This window comes from Pongo pygmaeus, chromosome 4, assembly GCF_028885625.2.
Source record: "Pongo pygmaeus isolate AG05252 chromosome 4, NHGRI_mPonPyg2-v2.0_pri, whole genome shotgun sequence".
NCBI lineage: Eukaryota > Metazoa > Chordata > Mammalia > Primates > Hominidae > Pongo > Pongo pygmaeus.
Window position 1 is genome coordinate 96,205,672 of NC_072377.2, and position 16,167 is coordinate 96,221,838.

At 33.4% G+C, this 16,167-nt stretch overlaps 1 long non-coding RNA gene across 2 annotated transcripts in view; it reads left to right on the top strand.

Moving 5' to 3' along the window:
- The window catches only part of LOC134739597 (uncharacterized), an 87,648-nt gene that overhangs the window by 1,281 nt on the left and 70,200 nt on the right, over positions 1 to 16,167 (top strand). For both annotated transcript variants that reach the window (XR_010126420.1, XR_010126421.1), the window contains exon 2: positions 717 to 851. This is a non-coding gene — a long non-coding RNA (uncharacterized LOC134739597). The remainder of the gene's footprint in view (positions 1 to 716; positions 852 to 16,167) is intronic.

Here is a 16,167-nt window from a genome sequence, read left to right on the forward strand (position 1 = left end):
GGAGTGATTTCTTTTCTAAGAATTCTGAATTTGTTAATGGACAGATAATGCAGAGAGAAAACTTGATTAAAGCCCTGGCAAGAGATGATACTATGACTATACCTCAACTAAAATGACATGTCATAAATAGTTATTTTAATATTTATGGTACTTACTTTTGAGTAGGGATATGGGAAAACCTCTCAAAAGCTATCATCCAGGTTTTAATATAAGGAGGAACAAACCTAGGAGAGTACTGGGAAATGGGGAAAAAGGTATAGAAGTATCTGGCACTGTTGGTTAGTCAGGAAATAAGACATTAATAAAGAAAATCTTTTTAAAATGTTGATTATCTACATGCCTTATAAAATATTGCTGCTATAAAATATATGATAAAATCTGAGTTTTTCTTACGTAGTCTTTCTTCCAAATCTTTTCAACATGTTCTTAACATCTATGATGTTTAACAGATCTTAAACATTGTTGAAAATATACCATTTTCAATAATATGCTGTTTTTCCATTCCTATATATGCCACTAAGTGACTGCCACTTAGTGGACACTTAACACAAATTTGTTAAATGAATACATGAATATGTGTTGACTTTCAATGTAGGAACAATTTTAAAATATCAAAAAAATTATTCAATTTCTTGGTCTTTAAATAGCTTATTAGAGGAATAAATTCTAACTGAAAATGATAATAACTAAACTTTATTATCTCCTATTTATTACAGGTATTACACAGCAAGTGGGCACCAATATATCATTTCCTCAGTAGTCATAACTGCAATGGATTTTGTTACATCAGTATAACCAATTTACCAAAGAAGTTTGGTCAAAATATCAAAGAGTGCGTTACCAATAATCAGGTAATGCCTTTTAACTATGTCCAAGACCCTACATACTAAGTAGCTTAGCTTGTGATAATAAAACCTAGATGAACTGCAAACTGCAGTCCAAAACAACACAGGTCATCTCATCTTCTTTGGATAGCTTCCACAACTAAGGAAGCATATGTGGGTCTTATGATTTTAGAATATAGATGACATCGTCAATATGATAGAACAACTTTAATAAACACCCAAGTAAATATATGGAAACTCACAATTGCTATAATTTTGAAATGTAAGTAATTTGACATAACAAAATACTATGAATTTCGCCTTTGCAGATCAAATACTTTTCAATGCCAGTCTTTTGATATTTTGATAGCCTATGCATGTAGGTAAGCCGTATTTAGAATGCTGCATTGAAGAAGGAATCCAGGCCAGATTACTTGCATTAGCTTTGGATGCTCTTTGTTAACTATACTTCTAGAATTACAGAGAAGCCTGAGGCCACATTGAAGGGTAATTGAATGACTTGATTCTTGGTAGTAAATTGCAGAAATTAAAGAATAATTTCCCACACTATGTTTATTGACCTCGTGAAAGCTATTAATGTCATTAAAAGGCTGGCTGCACAAAGATAGTCAAGTATCATGGTTGACTTAGCTTTTTGCTCCTGTGTCCCTCTATCACAGCTGGGGTCATTACATTCATTCTTTCATTTATTAAATAAATATTTATTGAGTGCCCGCTATATGCCAAGCTTTCCACTTGGTGTAGGAGTGACAAGGAGTGAATGAGATGTGATTCCTTATGCAGCTGAACACTGGTAACTTAGAAGAATTAGATTAATACTAGCCTTATTTGACCTTGCATGCAGACTCAAGTAGCTGTGTAACCCTCTTGACTTCTCATCTCTGAGTCATTGCCTTACTTCTTGGCCTTACTTCCTTATTTTGGGGATCATTTTGTACATGTTTGCTCTTAGGCACTCCTAAAAACTGGAATTCTGCTTTAGATCCTCAGAATTCGTGGCATATCTTTCCTCCACTATCCTGTTCTCCACATTTTCAGCTAAGCCATCATTAAGCATCTGAATATTGGTTATTACCAGATGCCTTTGATAGCCTGTTTCTCTTTCATTCTTAGAGGCTGAATAGATTCTGTTACTGAAACTCAACACTTAGTTCATACCTGCTGCAATTTTAATTACTTGTTGACTCTTTATGGCTTTTGCTCTAAGTTGGAGTATGGTGACAAACACACAAGTAAGTTTGCAAAGGCATAGAATATTCATGCCTTAAATAATACTTACCTTAACTTCTAGGCTATACGGTCATTGAAAAATAGAGCTAAGTTGTATTCATCTCTTGTCACTCAGTATTTAATACATGGATATTTTGTTTTATTAAATATTTACATGTATCAATGCCAAATACAGTTTTATAGATTAGCTGAAGCGGATTAACTCCTTCTTCATTTAAGAATGACTCAGTTAGTTTAGCAAAGAGAAGTGAGTGATTTTAATCTATAAATTTCCCTCCAACTTGGCATTATTTGCTTCCTCCTTGTAAGGTTAATTCAAAATGGTCCAGAGCTTTAGTAATCTGCTGGTTAGGTACATTTTCCCCAAAACTCTCATAGCAGTGTTCTTGCTGACTTCTTTAATACTAGCTCCAATGGCTACAGTATGTGTGTTGTGTGTGTGTGTGTGTGTGTGTTTTAGATGTAATTTACCTACTAAAATATTCACCTGTTTGAAGTATTCAGTATTTTTTGTATATTTGCAAGGTGGTATGGTTGTCACAACTATCAAGTTTCAGAATATTCTCAGCCCAGTAAAAAACTCATACCTTTTAGCAATCACTCTTCTCCCTTCCAGACCTTTGAAGAGATAATCTACTTTCTGTATCTGTGCACTTGCCTTTTCTAAACATTTCATATAAAAATATGATGCAATATGTAGCTTTTTGTATCTGACATTTTCACTTAGCGTAATATTTTAAAGGGTTATCTACATTGTAGCATGAATCACTACTTTCTTTATTCTTTTTTTTTTTTTTTTTCTGAGACAGAGTCTCACTCTTTGCCCAGGCTGGAGTGCAGTGGCACGATCTTGGCTCACCGCAACCTCTGTCTCCTGGGTTCAAGTAATTCTCTGCCTCAGCCTCCCGAGTAACTGGGATTACAGGCACCTGCCACCACACCCAGCTAATTTTTTTGTATTTTTTTTTTTGTAGGGACGGGGTTTCACCATATTGGTCAGGCTGGTCTTGAACTCCTGACCTTGTGATCCTCCCTCCTTGGCCTCCCAAAGTGCTGGGATTACAGGCGTGAGCCTCCGCACCCAGCCCTGCTTTATTTCTTTCCTTCTCTTTTGGCTGAATAATGTTTTATTGCATGTATATGCTACCTTTTATTTATTCCTTCATCAGATAATGAACATTTAGATTGTTTGCACTTTTTGGCTCTTTTGAATAGTGCTGTGATGAACATTTAGATTGTTTACACTTTTTGGCTTTTATGAATAGTGCTGCTATTAACTTTCAAACAAGTTTGTGTGTGGGCATGTGGTCTCAGTTATCTTGGATATATACATAGCAGTATAATCTGTGGATCATATGGAACTTTATGCTTAACTTTTTAAGGAGCTGCCAAACTGTTTTTCAAAGTAGCCTCATTATTTTATATTCTGACCAGCAAAAGTATGAGGGCTCATATTTTTCCAAATCTTTGTCAACACTTCTTATTGTCTGCTCTTTTGCTTAGAAACCTCCTAGTGTATGTGAAGTGGTTATCTCACTGTGGCTTTTCCTAATGCATTTCACTTTCCTGTTGGCCAGTGATGTGGAATATATTGTCCATTTGTACATCTTCTTTAGAAAAAACTCTATTCAAATCTTTTGCCCATATTTTTTTACAGAATTATTTGATCTTCCTGTTGAGCTCTAGCTAAGGGTTCTTCATATATTCTGGATATTAGACCTTCATCAGATATGTCATTTACAAATATTTTTTCCCATTTATGTGTTACCTTTTCACTATCTTGATACTCTACTTTGAAGTGAAAATGTTTTTAAATTCTATGAAGTCCAATTTATCTATTTTTTCTTTGATTTCTTGTGCTTTTGGTATTATGTTTAAATATTGTGTTTCTAGAATAAATGTCATGAATAATTATACTGATGATTTCTTCTAAGAGTTTCATAGTTTTAATGCTTATTTTTAGTTATTACATTTATTTGGGGTCCATTTTTATATATAATGTGAGGAAGGATTACAACTTCCTTCTTTTCCATGTAGATATGCAGATGTTTGCAGCACCATATGTTAAAAAAATCTCTTCTTTCCTCATAAAATTTTCTTGACACTCTTGTTAAAATTCAATTGATCATAAATGTATGGATTTATTACAATACTTATATTTCTATTTCATTGATTTATACATCTATCCTATGCAAGTACCACAAAGTCTTGATTACAGTAGTTTTATAGTAAGCTTTGGAATTGGCGAGTACATGTTTTCAAACTTGTTACTTTCCAAGATTGTTTAGATCATTCTCAGTTCTTTTATATTTAAATTTTTACATCAGTATGTTAATTTATGCAAAAAATGCATTTGGGACGACAAGATTTTGTTAAATATGTGGATGAAGTTTTGGAGAATTACATCTTAACAAGTCTTTAATCCATGAACATGGAATTCCTTTCTATTTATTTAGGACTTCTTTATTTTAATGATATTTGGTACTTGCAGTGTACAAGTCTTATACTTCTTTTGTTTATTTATACCTAAGAATTTTATTTTTGATAATATTATAAATGTTATGGTTTCCTTAATTTAAATTTTTGTATTGTTCATGGGTAATGTATAGAAAAAATACTTTGTACAATGATCTTACATCCCGAAACTTTGCTCAGTTCATTTATTTAATATTAGATTCAACCGTTACGGTGCATCACATGTGAATATCTTATGGTAAGCAATTAGTTTCATATGCAATTCAGTTACACTCAAAAACAGATTCTGGGCTTGATTTTCAACACATTCTTTTCTGTGGCTGTGAGATGACAGCCGTAAGAAAACACTGCTAGAGGAGCCCTTTGCTTTTCAGATTATGTATTAAGATAAGAATTTATAGCTTTCTGTTTCTTCTTCTTTTTCCCCAAAGCATCTAGCATTATTTAAAAAAAAAAAAGTCATGCCATTTCTGGTACTAATTGTTTTAGCTTGCATTTCCTAGAAAATAAGCATGAAGCAAAATTTAAGTGTTAATGCTTTTTTGGGAGGTATAATCCCAAGGCAATGAAAGTTGGTGGAAAGCATCCAGAAGCTGAATGAAAATAAAAGGTGATGGGTTTTTTATTTGAGCACTACTTCACAAGCTAATAAAGAGACAAAGCAGGTTGATAGGCCTTGCAGGATATCTTGGATAGGTGATACATATATAAGGACAAATCACAAGTGTGATAAATTTCAAAATTACTTATATTCCATCTCTTCCCTGCTTCTTATTCTCCATTTACCAACATTTGTCTGATGGATATTCTCTACTGATAGAACTCTTTTTCTGCCCAATCAAAACATTTTAGCAGCATAGTTTGGGAAATGGAAATCAGGATAGCTATGTGAACAAATACAATATGTCACATATCTATTGACCATTTTAATAAGAAATATCACATAATTATTTTTATTAACTTGTGCACTAGAGTGTATGGCTTTTAATAAATATTTCAGAGAACTATGACTTTAATGTAGTTTTATATGTTCTAAAGTCTGAAGCAGCCTTGTAAATTATATAGTATGCTGGATTATGAGCATATAATAGTGCCCTATTTTTTAAAGTCTTCTAAATGAATTCTATTCATAGTAGTGTTATATTGTATAATTAATCTGGTACAACTAGTTCCACATTTCATTTGTTTATTAATAAAATATAAATTCATCCATGTTTTGATCCAGAAGACAATATTTTAATTAAATTTCTAAGCAAACTCTAAGTCTCTAAAAAATACTTTAGAAAACTTCATAAGACACTTAAAGATTTAGAGCTACTTAGCAGATGCTGAGGGCAAGAAATAAAATACAAAACAAATTCAGCCACAAAATAAACTGACCTGCAAACTGACCTCCTAAGAGTTAAACTGCAGAATATATTCAACTTTAAGTGTGATTAATATAGTGGCTTGTCATTGAAACCAACTGGTTCCTCAGTTACTTGAACCTCTCAACCAAACGTCATATATTTTGATGAACAATAAACAGAAAAACTGTACAAAGTATTCTCTCAGTTGAGCTACTGACTTCACATCATTGCCGTAGGAAATTGAGGCAAGTGAGCTAATTATCACTGCTGCCTCATTAGAATTTTAACAGAGGATAATGCTGATCTGTAGTAACTACTCCTTGTTGTGGGAATGGAAAAAGAGATTACCTTGTCTTCTTCTTTTGTGAGGTCTAGAAATGACCTGGTCATACAAGGCTATAAGATGAAAAAAAAACCAAAAAAACACAGGAGCAAAGAGAACATGGGTTAGAAAGCAGAAGAGTGTGTGTGTGTGCGTGTGCGTGTGTGTGTGTGTGTGCATGCATGCATGTGTTTGTGTGTGTCTCTGTGTGTGTGTGTGTGTTCAGTGAGGTTAGGACTGTTAAAATTTGAGCAGTTCAGAGTTTCCACAAGATTCTCCTTGAGTCCCTTGGTCATGTCTGAATTTCCTTCAGGTGTTGAAACTTTCCACCCAAACTCAATATTTATACATTTTACTAGTTAACGTCTTGGATGTCAGCCAAACGATAACTAGCTATATTTCATTTGATTTTGTGAAGATAGCTTGAGATTGCCTAGCTTCTGCAGCTTTCGAGCTCTCTTGGCAAATTCGGAATGTACGTTGTATGTTTTTAAGACAATTGTCATCATTATGATACACTCATCTGAAAACCTTAGTTTCAAAACAAAGTGTTCTTTTAAAATCATATTTCAAAGATTCCTTCTTCAAACAGCCAATCTTTCAATATTAAAATAAGAAGATAGATATAAACCATAGCTTTAATTTGGGAGGAAGTGTTTGAAAAAAAACTGGTTACAAACAGGCCTTTCTTTTCAATGATTACACTCTGAATATTGTTTTCTGATTTACATTTGGCAGCTAATATTTAGAGGGACTTTTGCTGCTTCTGATTCTGACCATTTCAAATTCTGGTCATTTTAAATAGAAATAAAATAGGAATTTAAAAATAAACATAAGCATAATTTAGCTGTGCCTACTACTTACTAGGGCTGAGTACTTGTGCAGGTTGTTCCTGCCCAATGAAGTCTGTCTATTTTGACTTAATAAATGTTTCCTGCATGAATAAATGAATGAATGTCTATTATTATGTGCCAAAAATATCAGTGGTTAAAAATATGAAGATTAATAGAGCACAACTTGTGACTTTCACAAGGTTTCAGAGTGAAAAGAGGAGAGACATGAAATAAAACAATCACAACCTTTATAGCAGTATGAATAAGACACCCTGGGAGCTACAAGGAGAAAAGAATTTACCTATGACTGGGAGGTCAAGAACTTTGTGAAAGAAATTATGTTTGACCTGAGGTTTAAGAATGTCTCAGAGGCATTCTTCAAAATGACTAAACAAGATTTTGAAAATGCCATGCCAGAGAGGGAAAAATGTATAAAAACAGAAAATAAAGCCATAAAGACCAGGATGCATTGCATAATTTAAAAACCTGGTGATTAATTGCAGGAGCAGTGTTGTTCAAAATATTTGTAATGCTCAGACCTCAAATAATCTTTTGGTTCACAAGAATAGTTTTGGATCTTATCATGCAAGTCAGCAGTTTTCAACATGTGTTTCTCTGTAGCACATAGGACAGATGATAGCTACATACAAGACACACTACACAAGCAGAGCCAAAGAACAGTGTAATTCCTTGCACTCCATCTATGCTGTCTTTTTCTTATATAAATTAAGAAATAATATAAAAAAAGCAATGAAAATGGGATTATTACAACTTTTATTTTCCCCAAATTGATTTAGTAAGTTATTCACAAAATTGTTCATACAATTATCTCACATCATTGTACTATTAACACAATAGTGGACCAAGCTGCTGTTAGTGTAGAAGGGAAGAATCCACTAAATATTTTAGACAAAGTTGTGCATGGTCACATTTTTTTAAGAAAAGGGGACATTGGTGGCAGAGAGGGAGAATAGAGGGATTACAGTGAGGACCTTCATACAGTAATTCTCTGCATAGATGGAACCGTTTTCTGGGGTGACATGGCAGACACCAGGAATTGGCTAGCTCAATCACCTTTTCTTTTTCTTTTTCTCCACTGTGGTGGGTGAAAAAATAATACTTAACTTGTCTCTCTTGCAAGGAGGATTGTGTATGTGGCTATTCAGGCTAATAAGATGTAAGCATTAGTCTGCCCAGAAGTTCTGGGAGAACTTTCCTGATTAAAGGGGCATTCTGTTGGTACTTCTCCTTAATCCTTCTTTCTGTCTTGAATAAAGAGGTGATTCCTAGAATTGTACAGCCACTTTGTGTCCAGAATATCCAAGAAAATTATAGTCAGCTGACATATTTTAGTTGTCTACGGCAGCCCTACTCCAGAATTCTTGTTAAAAAACTAATTAAAAATAAACTGCCATTTATTTAAGCCATTGCATGTTGAATTTTTTTGTTCCTTTACGATAATAGGGGATGTTTCTGGAGATCAAAGTGCTACTTTATTGAGAATTATTGTTTTAGTGATCCACTAGCATTCATGGCAGCATGTATATCTTTCAGTTGTAAAGAAATAGAGGAAAAAGGCTCAGAAATGATTTCTATTATTTTGTTGCAAGATTATTAGAATAATTCAGGTAAAATTAAGGAAGGACCACTCTGGCAATAACAGCAAGGGTGTAGAGATGGGAATTGGAGAGAAGCAATTAATATTAGTAGAAATAAAACAATACAATATTTGGTATATAGAATTTAATATAGAAAATTTAGAATTTAAGATATCTATAGACAATAAATGATATTGAGAAATCTTTGGAGAATATGAACCTGAAGCTCATGAGAGGTATTAAGCACTTAAATGCTCATATAAAATTCATAACTTAGATCAGAAGAGTTAAGCTTATAGTCCATGGTCCAAAAAAACTTCTGGATGATTATACAGTTTAGTTTAGCAAATGGTTTTTTAATTGGCTAGGTTGATACTTATGGATGATCACCTGTCAAAAAATATTTTGGAACTGCTCTAAACATGGAATGCATCAAACACTTATAGTAAAATAGAATCAATCTCAATAATCCATTTGGGTAATAGAGATAGTTTTGTTCCCACCTGCACTGTATTGATTTGCTCTATGAAATGTGTAGCCTAGGTTCATACTTGTATTCATACAGATATTCAGCTATGCAGATGCTTTTTAATTTGACATAGACGTTTCTATTTTTGCTTTTATTTTCTACATGTTTAAGCATTATATCTAAGAAATCATTGATAAGACCAATATTAAGGATCTTCTCCCCCGTGTTCTAGAAATTTTTCAATTTTTGGTGTTACATTTAAGTCTTTAATCCATCTTGAGTTTATTTTTGTGTATAGTATAAGATAAAGGTCCAATTTCATTCTTTTGCGTATGGATATCCAGTTTTCCTAACACCATTTATTGGAGACTATCCTTTTCCAATTGTGTATTCTTGGCACCCTTGCCAAAGATCAGTTGACTGTGTACAAATGAATTTATTTCTGGACTCTCTATCCTATTCTATTGATATGTCTGTCTCTATGGCACCATCATACAGTTTGACTACAGTAGATTTTTAATGTGTTTTGAAACCAGGAATTATAAAGCCTTTAACTTTGCTCTTTTTCTAGATTGTTTTTGCTATTCAGAGTCTGCTGGGATTCCATATGAATTTTATGATTGTTTTCTCTGTTTTTGTAAAAAACGCCATTGAGACTTTAATAGGAATTCTATTTAATTTGTAGATCACGTTGGGTAGTATAGACATCTCAATAATGTCTTTAAATTAATAAACATATGATGTCCCTCCACTGTGTGTATTGTCTTTCCAATATATATTTTCTTTAATTTTGTTCAACAATGTTTTGTAGTTTTCAGCATACAAATCTTTTGCCTTTTGAGGAAGTTTATTTCTAAACATTTTATTCTTTTGGATGCTATTGTAAATGAGATTTTCTTCTTATTTCCTTCTTAAATTATTCATTTTTAGTGTATGAAAACACAATTTATTTTTATATATTTATTTTGTATTCTGCAACTCTATTGAATTTGTTTGTTATTTCTAAGAGGCTTTTTGTTGTCGTTAAGTTTTTAGGCACTTTATACATAAAAGATCATGTCATCCACAAACCAATAATTTTATTTCTTCTCTTATAATTTTTTTAAACATTGAACATGATGGTAACTGAAGGATCTTTATTATGTTGAGGTACTTTCCTTCTACTCTTAGTTCATTGAGTGTTTTTATATTGGAAAGGTGCTGAAATTTGTCAAACTTTATTTTTGTGTCTAAGGAGATGATTATGTGATTTTTACCCTTTATTCTGCTAATGTGGTGTATCACATTAACTGATTTTGGTATCTTGAACTACCCTTGACCCCCAAGAATAAATCCGACCTGTTCATGGTGTATTATCCTTTTACGTACTGTTAGATTCAGTTTTCTATATTTTGTGAAAATTTTTAAAGTTGTATTCATCAGGAATACTGGCCTACAGTTTTCTTTTCTTGCAGTGTCTTTGTCTGGCTTTGGTATCAGATGAAGCTGGCCTCATTAAGTGAGTACAAAAGTGTCCTTTCCTTTTCAATTTTTTGGACAAGTTTAGAAAAGTTTGGTGTTAGTTATTCTTTAAATGTTTGGTGGAAATCACCAATGAAGCCATCTGGTTCTGGAGGTTTCTTGGGAGGTTTTTGATTACTGATTCACTTTCTAGCAGTCTCTTATAATTCTTTTATATTTTCCTCTGGTCATCATTTGAAATGTTTCCTCTTTCATTACTGATTATTTATTTATTTGAATAGTTTCTCTTTTTTCTAAGTTTAACCAAATATTTATAAACTCTTAGTTTATTTTTTTCTATTTTCTAGTCTCTATTTTATTTCTGCTCTAACATTTATCATTTTCTTTCCTCTGCTATCTTTGGAATTAGTTTGTTCTTCTTTCTCTAATTCTTTGAGGTATAGAATTTGGTTGCTTCTTTAAGATCTTCCTATTATCTAAATGTAGGCATTTAATCATTGTGAACTTCTCCCTTGGTACTACTTTTACTGAATTGAATATGCTTGATATAATGTGTTTTCATTTCCATTTGTCTCAAGATGTTTTCTTACTTCCTTTTTTATTTTTTCTTTGACGCTTTTGTTATTAAGAGTGTGTACAATTTCTACATATTTGTGAATTGTACATTTTCCACCTGCTATTGATTTCTAGTTGCATTCCATTATGTTTGGAAAAGATACTTGTTATAGTTTCAATCCTCTGGGTGGGTGTGGTGGCTCACACCTGTAACTGCAGCACTTTGGGAGGCTGAGGCGGGTGGATCGTTTGAGCCCAGGAGTTTGAGAACATCCAGGGCAACGTGGAGATACCCCGTCTCTACATGAAATACACACATAAAAAATTCTCAGGCCATGGTGGCGCACACCTGTAGTCCCAGCTACTCCAGAGGCTGAAGCAGGTGGATCAGTTGAGTATGGTAGGTCGAGGTTGCAGTGAGCCATGATAGTGCCCCTGTACTCCAGTCTGTATAATAGTATGAGATCCTGTTTCAAAACAGAAAAAGGATAAAATATTTTTCAATTTGGTAAGACTTGTTGTGATCTAACGTATAACCTATTCTGCAGAATATTCTTTGTGTACTTGAGAAGAACGTGTCATCCGTTGCTACTGGGTAGAATATTCTGTGTATGTCTGTTATGTCCGTTTTGTCTATAGCGTTGTTCAAGTCTCCTGTTTCTTTCTTGATCTTCCATATTAATATTGTACATATTATTGAAAGTGGGGTATTGAAATCTCCTACTATTATGGTGTGGATTTCTATTTTTTCCTCCAGTTAGGTCAATGTTTGTTTCACATATTCAAGTGCTCTGATGCTGCGTGCACATATATTTATAATTGTCATATTATCCTGGAGAATTGACTATGTTCTTATTATGTAGTGTCTTTTTTTGTCCCTCGTGCACATTTTTTACTTAAAGTCTATTTTGTCTGATATAAATATGGCCACCACTGCCTTCTTTTGGTAATCATTTGCATAGAATATCTCTTTTCCATTATTTCACTTTCAGCCTATGTGTGACTTTACAGCTAAAGTGGGTCTCTTTGAGACAGAATAGAGTTGGCTGTCTTTAATAACACACTCAGCCACTCTATGTTTCTTCGGTGCAAAGTTTAATCCATCTCTATTTTCCTCTCTTGCTGTCTTTTCTTGTATTTCATTGGGGTTTTTTTTTTTTGTAGTGATATGCTTTGGTATCTTTCTTATTTTTTGTGATTTTCTATAGACATTTATGAAATGGTTATGTGGAGTTTACATAAAACAACTTATAATATATTTTAATCTGATCAAAACTTAACTTCGATTGCATATGAAACCTCTATACTTTCACCTCTTTTATACCCACACTGTGTATTACTGATGTCACAGTTACATCTTTTTATGTTGTGTATTCATTAATAATTTATATAGTTATAATATTTAATACTTTTTTCTGTTAACTTTTATACCAGAATTTAAAGTGAATTATGCACCACTCTTTTAGTATTACATCTCTCTTTATTTGTATGTATACGTGTGTGTGTGTGTGTATATATATGTATACACACACACAAAGATATATATATATCTTTGTCCGTGGGCTTTATATTTTTGTGTGCTTTTGTTTTTATGTTTTTGTTTTGTTTTTATGTTTATGTTTTTGTTTTATGTTTACTGTCTTTTTGTTTCAACTTGAAAGACTCCCTTTCACATTTCTTATAATGCAGATCTAGTGGTAGACTCCCTTAGCTTATGTTTATAAGAAACAGTTTTTCTCATCACTATTTTCCAAGGTAAGTTTTGATGAGTGTAGTATTCTTAGTTGGCAGGCTTATGTTTTACTTTTAATACCTCAAAAAGATAATCACAATCCTTATAAGATGTCTGCTGAGAAATTTATTTGTAGTCTTACAAAAGCTCTCTCGTATGTGATTAATTGCTTTTATCTTACTGCTCCTGAATTTCTATTTGTCTTTGACTTTTGACAAATTGGTTATTGTCTATCTTGGTGAGATCTTCTTTAGATTTATTTTACTTGGGAAATTTGGAGTTCTTGAATCTAGATATACATTTCCTGCAACACAGTAAGGAAGGTTTTGCCATCATTTCTTTTTGTTATTGTCATTTTAACTTTTACTTTAGGTTTTGGGGTACATGTGAAGGTTTGTTACACAGGTAAACTCATGTCATGGGGATTTGTTGTACAGATTTTCTTTTTTATCACCAAGTTATTAAGCCAAGCATCAGTAGTTATCTTTTCTGCTCTTCTCGCTCCTCCCACCCTCCACCCTCAAGTAGATCCCAGTGTCTGTTGTTTTCTTCTTTGTGTTCATAAGTTTTCATTGTTTAGCTTCCACTTATAAGGGAGTATATGCAGTATTTGGTTTTCCGTTCCTGTGTTATTTTGCTAAGGATAAGAGCCTTTAGCTCCATCCATGTTCTTGCAAAATACATGATCTCCTTCTTTATTATGGCTGCATAGTATATCATAGTGTGTATGTACCACATTTTCTTTATCAAATCTATCATTGATGGACATTTAGGATGATTCTACATCTTTGATATTGTGATTAGTACAGTAATGAACATTCCTGTGCATGTCTTTGTGGTAGAATGATTTATATTTCTCTGGGTACATACCCAATAATGGGATTGCTGGGTTGAATGCTTTTAGCTCTTTAAGGAATCACTATACTGCTTTCCACAATGGTTGAAGTAATTTACATTCCAACCAACAGTGTGTTAGTCATCCCTTTTCTCTGTAATTTTTGTAGCATCTGTTACTTTTTGACTTTTTAATAATGGCTATTCTGACTGGTGTGAGCTGGTATCTCAATATGGTTTTGATTTGCATTTCCCTAATGATTAGTGATATTGATCTTCTTTAATATGCTTGTTGCCTGCATGTATGTCTTCTTTTGAGAAGTGTCTGTTCATGTCCTTTGCCCATATTTTAATGGGATTGTTTTTCTCCTGTAAATTTATTTGAGTTCTTTATAGATGCTGGATATTAAACCTTTCTCAGATGCACAGTTTGCAAATATTTTCTCCCATTCTGTAGGTTGTTTATTTACTCCATTTATAGTTTCTTTTGCTGTGCAGAATCTCGTAAGTTTAATGAGATCCCACTTGTCAATGTTTGCTTTTGTTGTGATAGGTGTGTTTGTCATGAAATCTTTGCCCCTTCTTGTGTCCAAGATGGTATTCCCTAGGTTTTCTTCCAGAGTTTTTATAGTTTTGGGTTTTACATTTAAGTTTTAATCCATATTGAGTTGATTTTTACATATGGAGTAAAGAAGGGGTCCAGCTTCAGTCTTCTACATATAGCTAGCCAGTTATCCCAGCACCATTTATTGAACATAACGTCTTTTCCCCATTGATTATTTTTGTCAGCTTGTCAAAAAAATCAGGTGATTGTCGGTATGTGGCCTTATTTCTGGGCTCTCTATTCTATTCCATTTGTCTGTGTGTCTGGTTTTATACCAGTTCTATGACGTTTTGGTTACTGTGCCCCTGTAGTATAGTTTTAAGTAAGTAACATGACGTCTCCAGCTTTGCTCTTTTTGCTTACAATTGCTTTGGCTATTCGGGTACTTTTATGGTTCCATATGAATTTTAAAATAGCTTTTTTCTTCTTCTGTGAAAAATGTCATTGGTAGTATAGTATAGTAGTATAGTTTTTAGTCGGGTAACATGACGCCTCCAGCTTTATTCTTTTTGCTTACAGTTGCTTTGGCTATTTGGGCACGTTTTTGGTTCCATATGAATTTTAAATTAGCTTTTTACTTGTCCTGTGAAAAATGTTATTGGTAGTTTCATAGGAATAGTACTGAATATGTAAATTATTTTGAGCAGTATGGCCATTTTAATGATATTGATTCTTCCTATCCATGAGCATGGAATGTTTTTCCACTTGTGTCATCTCTGACTTCTTTGAGCAGTGTTTTGTAATTCTCATTGTAGAGATCTTTCACCTCCCTGGTTAGCTGTATTTCTAAGTATTTTGTTCATTTTGTGGCAATTATAAATGGGATTGCCTTTCTGATTTGGCTTTCTTCTGGGCTGTTATTGATGTATAAAAATGCTAGTGAGTTTTGTACATTGATTTTGTATCCTGAAACTTAGCTGAAGTTGTTTATCAGATCAAGGAGCTTTTGGGCAGAGACTATGGGATTTTCGAGATAAAGAATCATATTGTCTGCAAATAGAGATAGTTGACTTCCTCTCTTCCTATTTGGATGCCCTTTATTTCTTTCTATTGCCTGATTGCTCTGGTTAGGATTTCTACTACTGTGTTGAATAGGAGTGGTGAGAGAGGACATCTTACCTTATACAGGTCTTCAAGGGGAATGCTTTCAGCTTTTGCCCAATCAGTATGATGTTGGTTGTGGGTTTGAAACAGATGACTTTTATTACTTGAGGTATGTTTCTTCAATACCTAGTTTATTGAGAGGTTTTAACTTGAAGGGGTATTGAAATGTATCAAAAGTCTTTTCTGGATCGATTGAGATACAGTGGTGTTTGTGTTTAGTTTTGTTTATGTGATGAATAACACTTGTTGAATTGCATTTTGAACCAATCTTGCAGCCTGAGGATGAAGCCTACTTGATCATGGTGGATTAAGTTTTTGGTTTGCTGCTGGATTCAGTTTGCAAGTATTTTGTTGAGGATTTTTTATCAAAGTACATTAAGGATATTGACCTGAAGTGTTCTTTTTTGTTGTGTCTCTGCTAGGTTTTGGTATCAGGATGATGCTATCCTCATAGAATGAGTTGGGAAAAAGTTGCTACTCCTTATTTTTTTGGAATGCTTTTTGTAGGAAAAGTACCAGCTGCTCATTGTACATAATTGGTAGAATTCAGCTATGAATCCATCAGGTCCTGGGATTTTTTTTCCCTGTGGTAGGCTATTTATTACTGATTCAATTTCAGAGCTCATTATTGGTCTGTTCAGGAAATCAATTTCTTCCTGGTTCCATCTTGGGAGGGTGTACATGTCCAGGAATTTATCCATCTCTTCTGGATTGATATGGTTTGGCTGTGTCCCCATCCAAATCTCATCTTGAGTT